General features: G+C 47.6%; 1 long non-coding RNA gene across 1 annotated transcript; it reads left to right on the top strand.

The window, feature by feature from the left end:
- The first annotated feature begins 1,310 nt into the window (after positions 1 to 1,310).
- Positions 1,311 to 19,539, top strand: LOC129532599 (uncharacterized). Its single transcript, XR_008678365.1, has 3 exons — positions 1,311 to 1,374; positions 18,599 to 18,724; positions 19,508 to 19,539. It is a non-coding gene; the product is annotated as an uncharacterized lncRNA (long non-coding RNA).
- Positions 19,540 to 19,884: the final 345 nt, after the last annotated feature.

A 19,884-nucleotide genomic window follows, 5' to 3' on the forward strand; every position in this document is an offset into this window, starting at 1 on the left:
ATAAAATGAAATGCTAACCATCCATCTAAAAAAGATTGTTACCACTTTACATTCTGATATGGAGCTATCTCCAGGATATGCTTTTTATTGCTGCTGTTGTTGTTGTTTGTTTTCTTTTTCTTTTTTTTTTTTTTTGAGATGAAGTTTTGCTCTTGTCACCCAGGCTGGAGTGCAATGGCGTGATCTCGGCTCACTGCAACCTCCGCTTCCCGGGTTCAAGCGATTCTCTGCCTCAGCCTCCCGAGTAGCTGTGATTACAGGCATGCTCCACCATGCCCAGCTAATTTTTGTATTTTTAGTAGAGATGGGGTTTCGCCATGTTGGCCAGGCTGGTCTCGAACTCCTGACCTCAGGTGATCCACCTGCCTCAGCCTCCCAAAATGCTCTTAAATGGTTTTTAAGAGCAAGAAAGCAACTTATGGAGACAGTACGTATGGTGCACTACTGTGTGAAGGAGGGACACACACACACTCCATAACACCTAGTGTTCCGAAGGGGTGCAAGGGCTGGCACTAGCCATGTGAGTTATTATCAGAGTGCATTTTCCAACCCGTGCCCTGAGTCGAGCTTCCATGAGTGCCTCTAACTTGTGGCCACTGAGCCTGGCCAGCCCCGTTTCCCTGTACCCCTCCTCCACCCCAGTGCATCTCCATGCCTGAGTGTCCAGGTGCTCAGGAACCTCTGCGCAGGCAAAGCTCTGGGAGAGGCCCCTTGGTACCCCCTACTCCCCCTTCCCCTAGTGTCAGACAATGGAGGCCCAGCTTCGAAGCTTGCCTGAGGTCACAAACGGACAGCCCCAGAAAGAAAATGCTTCATGCCTCCGTGTCTTAAAGCTTTCATTCTTTGTGAGTTGTCTGTTCACACATAAAGACCCCTGAGAGGAATCACATCTTGAGCTCAATCAGCCACCACCTCATTATTTACCCACGAGCCTCTGCCTGGGTATTAACTCACACCCAGGGAACAGCAAAGATCTCAGGAGAGGGCCTGATTGCTCACCCACCCTCCAGATGGCTGCAGGGCACAAACTGCTCCCCAGCTCCTACTCCAACCCCAGGGAGGAGGGGCCATCTGAGCTGTATCTGGTCGACCTGTGGTGAGAACAGTGCCTCTGGGTAGGACTGAGTCCTTCCACCATCCCTTGAGTCACCTAGAAAAGTTGCTTCAGGAACTCCTAATATCATTTTTCACCTCCCAAGGAGTTCACATCTATGCACACGTTTCCATCTTACAGACCAGGAAACAGGCTCAGAGAGAAGAAGGGAATTACGTACCTCGGTTTAGAGCCAAAGTGTCCTGCCTGCATTCCAGCTGTTTCCATCCATGTCCATGTCAACTGGCATCTGGAACTACTCGTAGCAGCACCCACTCAATGTGAGTTGACTAAATGGAGGAAAATGTACTATGGTGCTTGGAAAAACGGGGACTCTCATGATTTAGGATATAAAGATTGGTTGTCTGTCTGAATGGAAGAAAGAACAGGGCAGTGCTGTGGGGACGCTAGGACGTCCTAAGGAAACACACTCACTAATTTAGGGTAATCAATCGGGTAATACTATTTATGGACTATTAATGATACATGAGGATCACACTCGGCCCAAGTTCTTTGCTTTGTTTCACTCTCTTGCTCTGACACCCTCTCCTAAGTTTCAAGGCTTTTCCCTCCCACCACCCCTCCCAGCCATATCACTACCACCATATCTTAATTCCCCATTTTTCTTTATTTCTTTCTTTTTTTTTTGAGACAGAGTCTTCCTCTGTCACCCAGGCTGGAGTGCAATGGCACGATCTTGGCTCACTGCAACCTCCGCCTCCTGGATTCAAATGATTCTCCTGCCTCAGCCTCCTGAGTAGCAGGGATTACCGGCACGCACCACCATGCCCGGCTATTTCTTTTTTTCTGTTTTTTTTTTTTTTTTTTTTTTTTTTGTAGAGGCAGGGTTTCATTCAGCATGTTGGCCAGGCTGGTCTTGAACGCCTGACCTCAGGTGATCTGCCCACCTCGGCCTCCCAAAGTGCTGGGATTACAGTCACTGCGCCAGGCCCTTATTCCCCATTTTTCTGCCCACCCTCCCTTTGTCACCATTGCAAACGTCTCCCAGGACGGACTGGGCTTGCCTTCATATTGACCACGCATGTTTATGCTGGGACACTCTTTCCTTTTTGAGGTTCTTCCCTCTTATTGATGTGCTTATTAATTAATCAGATGTTTACTGAACACCTGCATGCAAGACCCTTTCCTAGCATCACTGCATATGAATAATCATTGAAAATTACACAGAGTTTGGTATATGCCTCGTAAGAACTAAAGAGGAAAAGTTACTCTATAGAATCCTAAAATGAAATAACTTCTAAGCAACAAGATAGCAGTAAAAAGCTTGAGTTTTTATTAATGTATTATTATTATTTATTAATTATATTCCTCTGTCTGAAATCTTCCCTCAGTCACCAGGGTGGAATCGATAAATGGCAACATTTTCCTGTCTGATGTTTTTAAACTGCATTAAAAGGCATGGAGTTTTAATTTCACATGCATTTGTTTCTGGGTCTTGGGTCATTTTTTTTTCTTCTTCTTCCTCAAAGCAGATAAATGAGGTTCCAAACTTTGGATAATAAGGCTTAACAGTGAGGCGCTTTTTAAAAAGTGAATCATTTCTCAGTTCTCCTTTGCTAATCTCTCTTGGTAACATTAATTATGAGTTTGTGCACTGTGCCCCAAGGCGAGCTCGGCTTTCCCAGGACAATTAAAGTTACTTAATTATTAAAAACTGTGTGTGCTGCTGCCCAGAGAGAAAGAGGCGGCCAGGCCTGGCTCCCGCAGCCCCTCACAGGAGTGACTGGACACTGTGGGAACCGGCCCCTTTCCCTCACCATTGTCATTCTTTCAGTATAATCTATGAAAATGCCCTCCACCGCCGCGGCCTCTCCCACCTCTGCATGAGTGATTTAGAGACTGCCCACCACTGAGTCCAGCCTGCCGGCCGGTCCTTGTCCTGGGGTGAAAGACGGGGCCCTTGAGCCTGGAGGCGGAGGGAGATGACCAGGCCTCTGCCTAGGGCTCTCGGGGGGAGCAAGGGCCTTGGAAAACGCTGAGCCCCTGGGTTGCTGGGTTGCTGTTGAGCCCACCCTTCCTCAGGCTTTCTGCCCCGTGGGAGCAGGACGGGCTGCACAGAAATGTCATAATGTACCCTTAAAGGGGGTGGGAGGGGAGGAGGGTTGATGTGGCCCTTGGAGTGGGTATTTCCAAGAGTGGATGCCAATCTGTAACAGCATTTTTTTTCTGGGTGGTTCTTTGATCACAGGAGTGAAAAAACTATAGGTGGCCCTGGTTCTGCCATCCACACCCAAAGTGACCTTGGGCAAGTCATTCCTGCATTGGGAGGCGTGGCTTTGTAGTGAGAGGCAGCCTAAGAGCTTTAGGAGCCTCTAAGTGCTGGTACTTAGATGGAGTCTAACGCTTTCCTGGAAAGAAAACCTCGAGTTTTCCATTTCTTTTTCTACTCTCCTTCATTCACCCGGCGAGCACCGACTCTGCGCACCACGTCGTAGGGACAGAGGCGTGGACAGAGCAGAAGCCCTGAAGGCCACAGCCTCTACTCCTATTGATTGTCTTGCACACAAGAGGAAATGAGGCTGAGAAGGAAGGGGGCTGGTCCCGGGATCCCCCTGCGTGGCAGTGTGAGGCAGGCGGGGACCTAGTCCTCCCAACAGCCAGCCTGCTGAGCATGGCCAGGCCACCGCTGCCGCCTCCTTCCTGGTTTTCTGTCTTCTCCCTTCCTGCTCTGTTTAACCCCTCCCACCGTCAGCTCCATCCCTGGGCTCCAAGTCTCTAGGGAAATATGGTCCAATAGAAATATGCTGGCCACAGGCCAGGCGCGGTGGCTCATGCCTGTAATATCAGCACTTTGGGAGGCTGAGGCAGGTGGATCACAAGGTCAGGAGTTCAAGACCAGCCTGGCTAAGATGGTGAAACGCCGTCTCTACTAAAAATACAAAAATTAGCCAGGCGTGATGGCATGCGCCTGTAATCTCAGCTACTCGAGAGGCTGAGGCAGGAAAATTGCTTGAGCTGGGGGGGCAAATGTTGCAGTGAGCTGAAATCTCAGCCACTGCACTCCAGCCTGGGTGACAGAGTGAGACTCCGTCTCAGAAAAGAAATATGCTGGCCACAAATGCAAGCCACATGGGTGTTTCGCATTTCCTACTGGCCACATTTAAAACAAATGAAATAGGAACATGTGAAATTCATTTCAATGATATATTTTATTTAACCAATATATTCCAAATATTATCATTCCAGCTTGTAATAATATAACAATTATTAATTAATAAGATATTTTATATTTTTGAACTAAATCTTCAAAACCCAGTGCCTATTTTGCCTTTAGGGCATGACTCCATTCAGTTAGCTTTTTTTTTTTTTTTTTTTGACACAGAGTTTTGCTCTGTCCCCCAGGCTGGAGTGCAATGGTGTGATATTGGCTCACTGCAGCCTCCGTCTCCTGGGTTCAAGCAATTCCTGCCTCAGCCTCCCGAGTAGCTGGGACTACAGGTGCACGCCACCACACCCAGCTAATTTTTGTATTTTTAGTAGAGACAGGGTTTCACCATGTTGCCCAGGCTGGTCTTTAACTCCTGGCCTCAGGTGATCCACCCCCTTTTACCTCCCAAAGTACTGGGAATACAGGCGTGAGCCACCACACCCAGCCTGGTTAGCCACATTTTAAGTGCTCAGTAGCCATATGGAGACAGGGGTTACTGTACTGGATAGTGCAGGCCTCGGCTTTTTGGCATCTCTAACTATCACTCCTCAATACTCTTCACTTCCTACAGGAACAAAAGGTTCCCATAAAATGCTCCTTAGACATATGAAACATTGACACCATGGAATACTATGTAGCCAAACACCAAAAAACCAAGGACACTCTTTTATGGACCCATAGAAAGAGCGCCAAGACATATCATAAAGTGAAAAAGGCAAGATACAAACAGGGTATATGGAATTCTACCACTGCAGGAAATACGCATATTTGGCGGTACATGCACCGACTATCTGTAGGATTCTTAAGAAACTGAGAACATTGGCAGGGGAAACTGGATGGATGGAGGGCAGATTGGGAGGAAGACTTCTCATAGCATGTAGTTTACACTTTTTGAATTGTGAATATGTGGATGTATCACTTACTGAAAAATTAAAATCAGAACTTCAGTTAATAGGCACACCTTGGCATGTGTAGCCTGCCCAGGCACCTCTGTTCCTGCTCGGTGCTTGCCCTGGCTCCCCAGCGGTGCCCCAGGAGGAGCAGGCACAGGTCAGGTCGCTGTTGTGCCTGCTGTTCCACAGTAGGAAGAGGGAGGCTTGGCAGAGGCCGAGACAGGAAGACATGATATCAAGTGACTCTAAAGGGCCCTTTTGTTTCCGGAAAGGCAGCAGTTTCCACTCAGCATCCCTGCCCCCACTGACAGCCCACTGGCCCTGGGATCCCTTCGCCACCTGCTGCAAGAGCATCATTTCTCCCCCGGAAGAGCCTCTGGGCCTGAGGTGGGGAGGGGAGGGGAGCACTGGCTGGGAAGGGGCATCATTCTAGCTTCCCAAAGGATGTCAATTGTTCCCAGAATGTCATTTCCAGAGGCATGATGCCACCCTGCCAGCTGTCCTCCAAATTTTGGCATCCCCAGCCTGCCTGTGGCAGAGCAATCTCAGTAAGAAAATAGAGCATGAGCACGTGTGCATGTGTGTGTCCCCCTGTGAGCATCTGCGGCCCGTGCACTGGCATGCATTCACTCCATTCATTAACTCCTTCAGAGGATGTTCACGGAGCACCTACTATATTCCAGTCACTGTGCTACGCCCTTGGGATACAGCCAGGAGCAAGACGGTAGAGGTCCTGCCCTCATAGAGCTTATAGTCCAGCAGGATAAATTGACATTAAATTTTAAATAATTCAGTCCCACCCGTAGGGATAAGTGGAAGGAAAAGTACATGCAATTGGGGCACACGATCTAGTGTAAGAGGCCAGGGAAGGTGGAGCAAAGGAACTGGCGTTTAAACTGAGACTAAGAAATGTATCAATCGGCCGAGTGCGGTGGCTCACACCTGTAATCACAGCACTTTGGGAGGCCCAGGCCGGGGGATCACCTGAGGTCAGGAGTTCGAGGCCAGCCTGGCCAGCATGGTGAAACCCCGTCCCTACTAAAAATATGAAAATTAGCCAGGCATGGTAGCATGCACCTGTAATCCCAGCTACTCAGGAGGCTAAGCAGAAGAATCACTTGAGCCCAGGAGGCGGAGGTTGCAGTGAACCGAGATCACTCCACTGCACTCCGGCCTGAGCAACAAGAGCAAACCTCCATCTCAAAAAAAAAAAAAAAAAAAGAAATATATCAATCTAGAGATGGTAAGAAGTGACAAGTGGGCCTTCCACAGACAAGGAAACTGCTCCATGTCCTTGAATAAACCACACCCCCTTAACATTGTTTTATTTGGAAATACATCTTAAATTTCAAAAAATTACAAAAATAGAAATAGTACAAAGAACACCTGTATATTTTTTACCCAGATGATTCACTATTGCTCCCATTTTACCCCGCTTGCTTTATCCATCGTGTGTGCCTGCATGCACTGTCCCACTCCGCACACATACAGAATTATTTTCTGAAGAATTTGAGGGTACGTTTCACACAGCATAGCCCTTTAGTGCTAAATACTCAGAATCAGATGCCCTTTCCAAGCTCAGTTTGCTCAGTTAGAGCACAAAAAGCATAAGCCCTGTCCTCTCCACCTACCAGGGCAGCTGCAAGGAGCACATGAGATCCTGCACAAGCAAAGTATTGGACACACAGCAAAACTATTATCTTTTTTGGAAGCACTTCTTGGAATTTGGAAATGAAAGGTGCTTTCCCAGAGAAATGCCCAGGTTCTCAGTTCCTCCAGGAGACAGCGTGCTCTTCAGCCAGGCCTGGTGTGTGTGTGTGTGTGTGTGTGTGTGTGTGTGTGTGTGTGTGTGTGTGTGTGTAGGTCAGCAGCGTTCCCCTGCAGCCCCTCCTCTCCATCAGGCAGCCAGGGCAGACTTGAGCTCTGGTGAGCACCTTTCTGGCTGATCAGCTCCCCTGGCTCCAGGGAAGCCTTGGGAGGGCAACCGTGGCTTGAAAACAATGCTCATCCGCCCCTGGGAAGGGCTCCTTCTCCTTGATGAAATGGAACCGAGCCAGCACGGAAACCCAGACCTGCATTCCGGGAGCCCACAAATACTCACAGAGCACAATAAACAAGCGTCGGTCCTCTCAGCACGTTTTGGGACCCATCTCCTTAATGAGAACAATAAATTCACATGAGGAAAGGTGGTCGCCAAGCAAAAGCAACTGACACACTCCCCCGGCTTCCTTGGCCCCGGGGGACTACCCCCTCTGAGCGTGGGACCTGCAGAATCAATAACTGGAAGGGACAAGGGCCAGACCTACGGAGTCAGAACTTCTGGGCTCAGAGCCTAGGAATGTGTATTTTTAAAAGCTTCCTGGAGGACAATCAGGTTTAGCAACCACTGGCCTAAATACCCTGTGAGATCACTCCTAGCGCTGAAATACTCTGGTCCTGTGAATAGGAAAAGGGATCTAAAGGTAGAAGATACACAGACACAGTTAAATAGGGGTGCATTCATCCCTGGACCCCAAAAAGGCACTTGATAATAGTTTCTGCAGAGCTGAAATCTTAAGCCCTTTGCTGGCAGCCTGTGAATCCTGGAAGGGAAACGTGTACAGCCAAGTCTCAGCATGGGTGCAAGGATGTCTTCCAGCTCCTCTCCCTCCTTAGTTTGTCAAAACCATCCCTGATGTACAGATTCTGTCCCCAGACTGCAAGTTCTCCCTGGGTTGGGGAGAAGAGGTGGAGGAGAATCAGGGAGGCAGCCACAGTCTGCTCTAGCTGCATTGATAAGAACTGGTTGCTGGCTGGTGTGGGCCAGCTCAGTGCAGCACAGCTGTGAGCAAGGCCAGGTGCAGTCGGCCTGAGTGAGCCCAGAGGGGCCAGCTGTCCGGCCCAAGCTGGGGAGCAGTGCTCACTGACCACAGGGCAGTGGGGACTCTGTTCTCTGTGTGGCTGGCTTATTTTCTTTTCTTTTTTTTTTTTTTTTCACTCAAGTGACCCACACCCCTCAATGGGGTCACTCTGCCTCTCACTGGAGGTTTCTTCTTGAGTTTCTAGGCAAACACTGGGGCTCTGGGGCCCTGCAACCTTATCCCTCCCATCATTAAACTGTGTGAGAGTTCCAGGGAGCCAAAATCTGGGTCTGCCTCCTCCCCTGCCCCAGCACTCAGCATTGTCCCAGGCAGACAGCAGGCACTAAGGAAATGACGGAGAGAGGGACGCAGGAATGGAAGGGAAAGGAGAGGAAAGAGGAGAGGAAGGGAGGGAGAAAGGAAGGAAGGCTGCAATACAGCTGCAGTAAAACCCCATTCTTATTCGACCCACTGCATCAGATTTCTCCCCAGGGCCTCTTCCAGGAAAGCTCCTTTGGTGAAACCCAGTTCATAACTACTTCCCCTCCCTCTCACCATCACGCTAGGACTTCTCTTGTGAGGGAAGAGTGTGACTAAACTAAAAGCGTGAACTAAATGGACTTTACAAATGGTTTTCCAGACGTCGGAAGCCACCCACCTTGCACACAGAAGGAATAACTGACAGATTGAAAGAACTGGCATCTCTGAATGTCCAAATCTGTCCTATTCTTCAAGATCCAGAGGCAAGAGCTACCTCCTCAGTGAAGTCTTCCTGGATTTCTCTAACTGGAGGTGATCTCTCCTCCTCTAAAACTACACAACACGCTATCCATCCTTCTTTGACTGATAAGCTGCAGTTTTTCTGCCTTATGATACAGCCATTTTGTGAACATGGCAAGGGTGACACCAAGGAAATAGCAAAAGCTTGGCAGTCAGACTTTCCCAAGGTTAAATCCCACCTCTCCCTCTTGCCAGCTGTGTGAGTGTGGAGGAGTTGCTTATCCTCAGTTTCTTCGTGTATCAAATCAGGATAATAACCACACGGCAAGTTTGTTGTAGGGATTACAATGGGATAGAGATTAGTGGGGTTCACATCATTCCCATATTTCCTTTCCCATCCCAGGGAAGAATTACACTTCTCTGTCCCGCTTGAAGTTAGGTATGTCCATGTGACATCCTCTGGCCAATGACATGTGAGCAGAAGTCACGAGTGTCACCTCCAGGCAGAAGCGTTTCAGAGTTGGTGCACATTTCCTGTGCTCTCTTCCCTGGCTGCAGCAACAGCCAGGAAAGAGAACAGCTCCCGTGTTGAGAAGGTGGCATCGTCAGATGGTACAGCGCCCTTTGGATTGGCAGCCATCAGCACATCCCTCTGCCGAAGAGCTGTCCAGAGGATGTAACATCAGTGAGAGACAAATGCCTGTTGCCTCCAGCCACTGAGATTCTGAGATTGTTTGTTACCACAGCATTACCTAACCTATTCTAATACAAGATAAGATGTATGCGGGACCCTTAGCATGGCTCCGATACATAGTAAGTACTTGATAAATATGCCATGACTGAAGAAATAGTCAAACAAATCTGTGAACAAATGAATAGACTAGTAAATATGTCCAAACTGGAGCTGCGCTCCCTCAGGAAGGTCTGGACAAGTCTCCTGGCACCTTCGAAATGAATGTAAATGCCTTATACATGTGCCACTGGTGGCCATGTTACACCTGAACAGTAGGGATGGCTGTCCTTTATGACTTTTCTCCCTGCTTATCCAGGAATGTAATGTCACCCATGCAAGCCCCACACTTCTCCCTGGACTCCACCTCTCCCTGCCACCTGTAACTGAGGATTCTGGGAGTTGGGGCTCTCGGTTCTGGTGTGTTTGCCATCAGGAGAGTCACACTCCCAGCAAAGTGATGCTGGAGGATCCCTTGAGCCTCCCCACCACCCACCACCCACCACCCACCACCCACAAGGCACGGCCCAGAGAGAAGGGCTGGGGAGCGGGAATCAGAGGCAACTAGTTGCTGTTCTTCTCCAGTCCTGGAAACTGAGGGGCCTTCACAGGAAGCTACTTCACACAACTCAGACCCATCCAGTTGAAAATAGACAGGCCTCAGCCCAGAAGGGAGCTGAAAACGGCCATGAGCAACCCCTGTAGAGTGCACAGGGGTTTGTAGCTTTACCATGTATTCTTTTCATATCCAGTGCCTGCTGTGGTCCCAACAGCAACTCGATGAAGTTGCCTGGATTGGAATCATGATTGCCCCATTTTACAAAAAAAGAAACTAAGGCTGGGATAGGGAGATGAATTCTTCAAGACACTCCGTAGTGTCTAGAGGAGCTGGACTCAGTCATTGCTATCAGGAGCTGGCCTGAGTCTTCCCTCTGCCCGCCGAAGGAGGGGCTGACAGCCCTCTTTTTATTTTTTCACATCAAGGACATCCTTTTTCTTCCGGCAGATACCTACTGCTTGATAAAGCAGGCGTATGGTGTGTTCACCAACAATCTTTAAAGACTGCTCCCCATAACTATAAAAGCAATAAAAAGGAGAGAGAGGGAGGAAAGAGGGAAACCAACACATCACCCAGGAGAAGAAGGGAGAGAGAAAAGCCTTCTTCTGAAGGACTAAGCTCCTGGCCCCACTGCAATGCGGGGTGTGTGCATCAGAGGTAGCCAGCAGCAAGGCACCGGGCATGTGATCAGAGTCACTGCTGAGTGGACCTGAGGCCAGAGCTGGGAGCTAGCAAGGGCCAAGTCCAAAAGGAAAGGCGAAATGGAGCCGGGAGAGTAAGCGCCAGGTCAGGTGGTGGGGAGGAGGATGCTGAGGACAGGTCCGGAAAGCCTGGGGGCGCTGGGAGTCCCCATTCTGTGGTGTTTTTGCAGGTTTGAGGACAGGTGTGGTGGCCACAGGGGACCTGCAGGGCGGGGTGTAGTTTCCTCTTCTGGCCGATGAAGTGGTTGACCCTGGGTTTCTCTGCTTGCCCCCAGCTCTGACGTTGAGATGGTTTTTCATGAACCAAAAGCTTTTCGATTCTCGATCTCTAGACCACTGAGGGCTGTGTCACATCCAGACTCAGAGCTAACCAGCAAGCACAGGAGACATCACTGTGCTCTTCCCTTCATACCTCACGACCCAACCAGGAGAGCAGTTCATGCCTGCCGTACCGATGGGGAAACTGAGGCTTTAAGAGGCAAAGGTACTTCCCTAAGTACCACAACTAGGAAGTGGAGAAATTTGAATGCACTCCTAGCTGACTGCAAACTTCAGGTTATTTCTACTGCATGAAGCTGCTTCCTAAGTTCAGAGTAAAGATCCACCCAGGGTCACAGTCCCCTGGGGCCATTTTTCAGAAAGTTGGCCACCTACATCAATGAACTAAAAAGGAGCAGTGATAAGGCTCCATCTCTTTCCTTTCCTTTGCCCAAAGAGAATGAGCACTCATACCAACAGCAGTAGTGCAGAAAGCCATTTGCCCCCGTGTCCTTTACAGAGACAAACAGATAACCCTTATTTGCAAGCTGGGTAAAATATTAACTCAGCACCCAAGGGCGCTGTCCAATACAAGCAAGACAAAGTCCTTGGCTTTAGTTTGGGAGCTCAGAACTAAGCATCCACCCTCAGGCTGTCCTCCCACACCCCCAGGTGCAGGGTCCCCTTCCCTCACCATTACAGCATTGCAAGAAGGCAGCACGATGCCTCCGCAGCCTGGAGAAGCAAGGGACAGCACAGTCCTCGCATCCAACTAAAGGTTCCCTAAGGTGCAGGGCTGTGTTTGCACCCTCTGCCTGCTCAGATAGCCATTCCAGGAAGTGATTTTACTTCTGCATGTACTCCTATGGGTGCCACCCACCCTCACTTTTGGTCTCACCCACTGTGACCCAGCAGAGACTCCACATCATGACGGCTTTCAAGAGGTACAGCTCCCACTCTTCTGGCTGGCTCAGGAAGGGAGTGGCCTCTCCCAGATGTACCAAAGTGTCTTTTCTCTGGGCCCTCAGTGGCATCTCCACTGCTGTTGTCTGCCCATTGGCTGAGCATCACATGCCCCAAGCCCGTGTCCACCACTGCTGTGGACATGCTCAGGCAGCCAGAGGGGAGCAGGCAGTGACAGATCTCAGATGGTGCTGGACGAGGGCTCTGGCCATCTCTTATTTTCTCAGTCCCTATGGGGGCCAACTCGCCTTCCCAACTGGTTGAAAAAAAAATGACCTATCTGGAAATCAACTTCCCCTCCTTAACTCGAAGTGATGTTAAAATCTTAGGAAGTAGGAGGACATTGCTGCTGGCAGTAAACCTCCCCCACCAGAGCACATGAAGAATAAAAACAAACAAACAAACAAAAGTCTTAGGTGGTTGGCAGTGTAAGCACAGCAGTGACTTTTGGACAGACGGCTCCAACCACAGGACTGAAACCTAAAATGACCCAGGCAATCAGCCCCGAATAAACAAAGCAGGCAGCAAAGACCTCTCTGGTCTGTACTTACTAGTCACGTTATGAGGCCACCTGGAAATACACTGTCACTCTGTTTGTTCTTGTTAGACCCTGGACTGGTAGCCACCCCAATCCCTCCACCCCATACCTCAGAGCCTTTGTTTATGTTGTTCTCTGCCTAGAAGGACCTTCTCTACCTCATTCATTCCTACATAAGCTCAATGCCACCACCTCAGTGAAGCCTCCCTTAACCTACACAGCCCTGAACTTCACAATCACAGTTACTTGTTTTTTTCTCTAATCATCCCCTAATTTAAGCGTGGCTATTGGACAGCACTTGCCATGTTTTACTATACTTAGCTCTTTTAAACATCAGATTTCTAGAATAGTTCAAATTATTTCTAAGGAGAGAATATATTTTGCAAACCCCAAACCTGTCTTGTAGCTGTTCGGCAAAGTTTATTGAATAAATTAGCCAGTGTCTGGATAAAATACCTTTATAATTATAAACTACTTGATCCTCGAAGCATCCCTCCAATAGAAAAGGACAACTGTTACTATCCCCATTTAACAGATGAGATGCATATCACAGGCTGACGCTCATTCACTCAACTTAGGTTAAATGTGTGCAAATTTCCAGTGTAGCAAAGTGTTTCTCGATGTGCACACGAATTTCCTGGGGAGCTTGGAAAGATTCAGACTGATTCAGCAGCTCTGGTATGGGGCCTGAGATTCTGCATTTCAAACATATCCCCAGGTGACATTACACTGCTGGTGCTGGGACCACATTGCCAGTCTCACCTACCTAACAGGGTGGCTGAGAGGAAGAAAAGACCCAATTAGTATAGTGAGTATGTAGCAGGAACTGGTGTCTCTGAAACCATAGGAAGGAGGATGGATAGACAGCTTTATATCCACTTCACAGAGGTGAAAACTGAGGGTCTGAGAGACAAAGCGACTCCTCCAAGATCTAATGCACCCTCTGATACCGGTTCAGTACTGTCTGGACTGCCATCTACTGCTCTGCATGCCAGGGGGATTCCCAGATGAAGGTACCACATCCTGTCCTCAGCAAGGTGATGAGGGTGACACACCTGCACCTGCAGGGACTATAATACAAAGTTGAGCAAGAGAAAAGCCAAAAGTCCAGAGGCGGGTGAGCACGTGCCAGCCAGATCTTACGTAAATCCGTGCCGCATCTTTTGTTCCCTACCCATGGCTCAATTAGACTGGAGATGGGGGTCTTCTTCTATTAACCCAATCCCTTTAAAAAAAAAAAAGAAAGATAAAAAATAGTAGCTTTAGGATTTTTCTTTTAAGCACTGAACCTCTTCAGTGGAAAGTGCTGCCCTTCCGACCTGTTGATGTAATTGCCATAATTGAAGATTCCAGGCTCCCATGTGAGTGGACAGGGCCCCATTCATCCATCGGGTCAGCGAAGTGTAAACCTGCTGAGTCCTTCAGATGCCCTGGCCGCAACCGCCTCCCACAGCCCCCTCCAGCCCTGCAGCCTGGGCTCCCCGCAACGCCAGGGCAGCCAGGCCCAGGCCAGTCCCTCCTGCGATCTGGGAACGGTGCCTAATTAAGGGGTCTGTTCTCATCTCCATGGGGCCGACTTAACGCCTTCTGACAGTAATGAGAGCCACACGTGTGGGGGTGGGGGGTGGGAAGGACGGCCCACCTGCTGTCTTAGCACCCTATTAAACAGCAAGTCTAACACACACACTCACACACACACACACACACACACACAGGCACACATTGCAGTCCTGCAGTAACCACCATCAAATCTTTAAAGCTACAAGGAGCTGCTCCAATTCTGAAAGAGGAAGGAACTAAAGAGAAGAAATAAACTGCCCAAGGGCACACAGTGAGTCACTGTCACTGGGACCCAGGTGTCCTGTTGCACCTCACAGCACAGACTTCCCCTGTGGAGGGTGGGACCCTCCACTGCAGCCCCAGGGGAGCACATATGAGTGTTGGGGCCGAGGAGGAGGCAGTCTTGACTACTCTGGAGCAGCCAGTTGCAGAGGGCCAGCCACAGCAGAGCAGAAAGGAGCTCTGAGAACAGATTCCGCCAGGGGCTTCTGTCTCCAGGACCCTTTGGTACAAGACAAAGCAAACCTCAGAGGGGAACACTCAACTGCTGCTGGTGGATCCACATCTAATCCTTCCGACATCCAAAAGGAGCTAGTCTTGGTTTCCTTCTCGTGCATGCTTTGTGTCCCTGTCTAACCTCCTACCAGTGTCCTGTCCCCACAGTCCTCAGTCCCAGCCCCCTCTCCTGTCCACTTCCCATGAGCAGCTTAACTAGCTGCTCTGTGCCGATTCTCTTCTGTTTTCCCAACGGAGGAACTTTGCACAGTGCTGGGCACATGGTGAGTACTCAGTAAATATTTAGTAAATATAATAAAAGTCAATTGATGTTAGCTCCAGCTCTAAGACATGTTAGTTCATTGTGTTAATCATAATTTTGTTTATAGGCGGGGCCAGAGAAGCCTCCTGAGATGCAGGTGTAGCAAAAATGCTGAAAATAACATGGACCAAATCTCTGCAATACTGGCCCATTAATAAAGATGGTGAATGAAAGGAATGGAATATTTCAGTTATGTCCAATTCCAGTTCTAATTCCAATGGCACAGTGATGAATCCCAGAAAAGAAGCCAACATATCCTGGATACTAACGATCTAATCTGGATATGCAGACTCCTTCCAGAAGCTCCGTCACTGGCATCTCTGCTACCATCTTCCCTCTTTGGACTTCCCAATCCTCTGTGCACACTGGTGGATCTCGCTACTTGTATTATGTCACACCCTTGCTCAAAAGCCTTCAGTGGTTTCCCCTGCATAAAATCTGCACCACCCGGCTCTCAGGGACCTTGTGGGTCAGCTCAACACCGCAGTTTTCCACTTCTCTCCAGAGCAACTGCTTCCCTCCGCTTTGGTCAAATTGGTTTCCTTATCCAACTCAGACAGCATACAATAGGGAGTGGGAGTAACGATAAAATTTGCAGCCAAAAAAGTCAGGTGTGAGTCTCAGATTCACCATCGGGTCTCTCTGAGTCTAGTTCCTCAAGGGTAAAATGGAGATGATAATTATATTCACTTTGTAGAGTCGGCATGAGGATTTTGTGATGTAATGGATGTTAAAGGACTTTACAAACTGTAAAGGGCCGAAGGACAGTTGTTCATCTCTAGCCATGGATTATTCCCAACTCCAGCATTGTCTTTGATCTCACGACTCACTTTACCTTGCCCTTCTCCATATCTTACACCCACTTAAACGCAACTCCAGCCCTGCCACCCATAGAAAGCCGTACCTGATCCCTCCAGTTCTCACTGATCCTGGCTTTTAAAGTCATACCCATAAAGCATCTTGATTTGCTCACTGTATCTTACGCATGTTCACCTTAGAACTCCAAGTTTATGATTATTTACCTACAGATGATATAAAAATTCAGGTTGCTTACAATTAAAAAATAAGTACATCTATAATAGCAAAGGTCAAGATAAAAAAGTGAAAAATCAGAAATGTCATTTTTTTTGCTAAGGTGTATTAGCTTGCTAGAGCTGCCATTCCAAAACACCATAGACTAGGTGGCTTAAACAACAGAAATGGATTTTCTCACAGTTCTGGAGGCTGGAAGGCCAAGATCAGGGTGCCAGCATGGTGGGTTTCTGGTAAGGCCTTTCTCCCTGGCTTGTAGACAGCCGACTTGACTTCTAGTTATGGCCTCACACGGCAGAGAGAGAGTGTGTGTGTGGGCAAGATGTCTAATTTCTCTTCTTTCTTCTTATAAGGGTGCTAATCCCATCATGAAGGCACCACCCTTAGGAATTCATCTAAACCTAATTACCTCCCAAAGGCCTCATCTCTAAATACTGTCACATTCGGGGTTCGAGTTTCAACATATGAATTTAGGGAGGGGCACAATTCAGTCCGTTGCAGGGAAAAAAAGGACAATTATGTCCCCTTTTAAGGGACAGGTTAAGTGGCTACTGCAGCTAAGTATCCTTGGAGGATAATCTTCATTTCCTCTTCTTCACATTTCTATACAGGGGAGACTTGCTCTCCCCAGAATACGAAGTAGGAGGGTTGGAGTGAGCCTTTCCCCTCTCTCTCCCTTTGGGGAGAAGGAATAACTAATGGGTGACCCATAGGTGTTCATGGAGTAAGGGGCACCAGGAGACAGTCACTGCCTTTGCTCCTTTGGGCTCCTCAGAGCAGAGCAGACACCTGCTTTCCAGCCTCTCTTGACTTCTGTGATAAGCCGCCTGCTCGGGGAATTGCCCCTCTCTGCCACCCACCACCACTACCAAACAGGATGGTCACTATTCTCCTGCTGCTTCTACTCCACTGGTTTTCTAGAAACAGGCCCATAATCTTTCCCTTGTAGTAGCTTGAAAAAGTGGACTCACAGTCTGCATGGCAGAACATGCCGATCCCAAAGCCTAGCTCAGGGAGGAAGTATGAGGTCCCACCCCCTCTCCCAATACAGTGGTTAGAAGAGAGCCCTGACATTTTGGAAGCTTACTTGCCATCTGATATGGTTTGGCTGTGTCCCCACCAAAATCTCGTCTTGAATTGTAGTTTCCATAATCCCCACATGTCATGGGAGGACCTGGTGGGAGGTAATTGAGTCATGGGGGCAGTTTCCACCATGCTGTTCTCATGACAGTGACTGAGTCCTCATGAGAGCTGATGATTTTATAAGGGGCTTCCCCCTTCACCTGGCACTCATTCTCCCTCCTGCCGCCCTGTAGAAAGGTACCTTCCACCATGATTTTGAGTTTCCTGAGGTCTCTCAGCCATGCAGAACTGTGAATAAATTAAACCTCTTTTCTTTATTTCTATTTTTAATTTTTTGAGACAGAGTCTTGCTCTGTTGCCCAGGCTGCAGTGCAGTGGCAAGATCTCGGCTCACTGCAACCTCTGCCTCCAAGGTTCAAGTGATTATCCTGCCTCAGCCTCCCGAGTAGCTGGGATTACAGGTGCCCACCACCATGCCCGGCTAATTTTTGTATTTTTAGCAGAGACAGGGTTTCACCATGTTGGCCAGGCTGGTCTCGAACTCCTGACCTCAGGTGATCGACCCAACTTGACCTCCCAAAGTGCTGGGATTACAGGCATAAGCCACCATGCCCGGCCCCTCTTTTCTTTATAAATGACCCAGTCAGATATCTCTTCATAGCAGTGTGAGAACAGACTAATACACCATCAATCCAGCTGATGCTCTGAAGTGCCTTTGGCCAATGGTCTTGAGCCTATTCTCACTCACCCCTAAAGGGAAGGAGAGATGGCTTTAGACAATCCAGCAAGCACCAGTGTGAACTATGAGCTTCTTGATAGCCAAATATCACTGACAAAAAGTGGAAATATGGCTAACATGAACGAGAAAGAAGACTATGGCCTGATAGAAGGGATGTTGAGTAACACAGTGAATGGGGTCCTCAAGGATGGCTTAGCAGAAGACATCAAGATGGCCAGCTTTTGTAATAGTGTGTAATAAAAACTAAGGGCAAGGTATTTGTTATTCAGTGTGAGAGATCTGGATTAATACCATTCAAACCTCTTGCTTTCTGCTGACCCAATCAGATATAAGGAAAAGGCTTAATTCATTGTCTCAATCATGTTCGGGGCAGGAAAGAAATATCAGACAATTTAAAATTAACCTTGTACACGACCATAACCATGAGAATAAAAACTCTTGTGACTCTTTGGAAGTAATTTTACAATATTTATTGAGAGTCTTAATTATGCCCTTCTCCTTAACTAGAAATCCCAATTCTGTAAATTTATCCTAAGAAAAATAAAATGTTAAAAGTTTAGATCATTAAATACATTAGGAAAATCACGGTACATAAATGATGAAAAATTATGCGGTCATTTGAAATGAAACTTATGAGGAATTTATGTTGCTGTAATGTTATATGACAAAAGCATGTAATAAGTTATATACAATGTATATATTGTACATACAGTGATCATAATCATGTAAAATCATAAAGAAAAGTAAGAAAAAGGGCAAATAATGAGAGTAGTTATCTTCTTTCACCTTATCTGTATTTGTCTATTTTTTTCCAGTAAGCATACATTATTTAGAATTGAAAATAAAATAAACTATAATTATATATATCATATATATGATTATATATATATCTTCATACTTTAGATACCAGCCTGGAAGACAACGGAGCTGTCATTCTGTTAAAAAATTAAGAGAAGTACGCAGAACCTGCCTTTTTCTAAATAAGAAGCTTGGAAGCGACTGGACACTTTTGGCCATTGCAGTCCACAGGTAGCCTCTCTGGGGGCAATAGGCAGACTTTTTCACTTCTTGTATTTACTCCCCAAATGCTTGATTACATAGCTTGTCACCTGTCAGGGGGGCCAGCTAGCTAGTTGCTGGGTTGAGTGGTTAATCCAATGATTTGCAGAGCTGGCTCACTAAGGAAATCATAGGTACTCAATATATAGCTACTGAACGATTCAATGAATGATTGAATTAGTTATCATTTAACCTATTGGCTGGGAAGTACTGAAAGTATTCAAACACTCTTAATATGCTTCAAGTCCAGCCTGCGCTCTCCACCTTCAGGGATCCCTGCTGGACCACTTTGCCCTTGCTCCTTTCTCCAGCAGAAATCATCCCTCCTGTACCCCTTTCTCCACCCCCGCATTCCCTTATGGCCTGGTACAGACCACTGCTGTATTATCTGAGTCATTAGCATAGCCTTGATGCAATTTGTTTATTTGTCTGACTTCCTCACTTGACTCTGAGCTCTTTGCAACAAGGTTTTGCATGTTGTTCAATTTAAAAAATCTGCCTCTAAGGTTATAAGCAGAGCCCAGGACATATTTATTCAACATGACATTTCATAGGGGTTCAGCAAATGTTTGCAAACAAACAAACAAAAAAGGAATGCAGGACAAGGATATTTTGAGTACCAATGAGCCAGCCATCCAGCCCTGAGCTAGGTTCAGTCTCTGAAGGCATGAAGAAGGAACCACAGGAGAATTAACATAACTCTCACCACGCTTCATTGCAATCCATCGTTTACTTGTTTCTTTTCACTTGTAGATTATAAATGTCTTATTCACCTAACTAACCCCAGCAACTCACACCATGCCATGGAAGGCATTCAAAAATTTTATGTTGAAGCGATAAGTGGATGGCAAAGCCACCCCAATTTTCAGTATTGATTTCCTCCAACTGCAATTAGTCACTGAGCAAAACAGCCCAGGCTGGAGTGCAGTGGTGGGATTATGGCTCACTGCAGCCTCGACATCCTGGACTTAAGTGATCCTCTCATCACAACCTCTGGAATAGCTGCAACTACAGGTGTGTACCACCACCACGACTAGTTAATTTTTAATTATTTATTTATTTATTTATTTATTGAGAGAGACAGAGATCTCATTTTGTTGCTCAGATTGGTCTCAAACTCCTAGCTTCAA

Source organism: Gorilla gorilla, chromosome 2 (assembly GCF_029281585.2).
Source record: "Gorilla gorilla gorilla isolate KB3781 chromosome 2, NHGRI_mGorGor1-v2.1_pri, whole genome shotgun sequence".
Classification (NCBI taxonomy): Eukaryota; Metazoa; Chordata; class Mammalia; order Primates; family Hominidae; genus Gorilla; species Gorilla gorilla.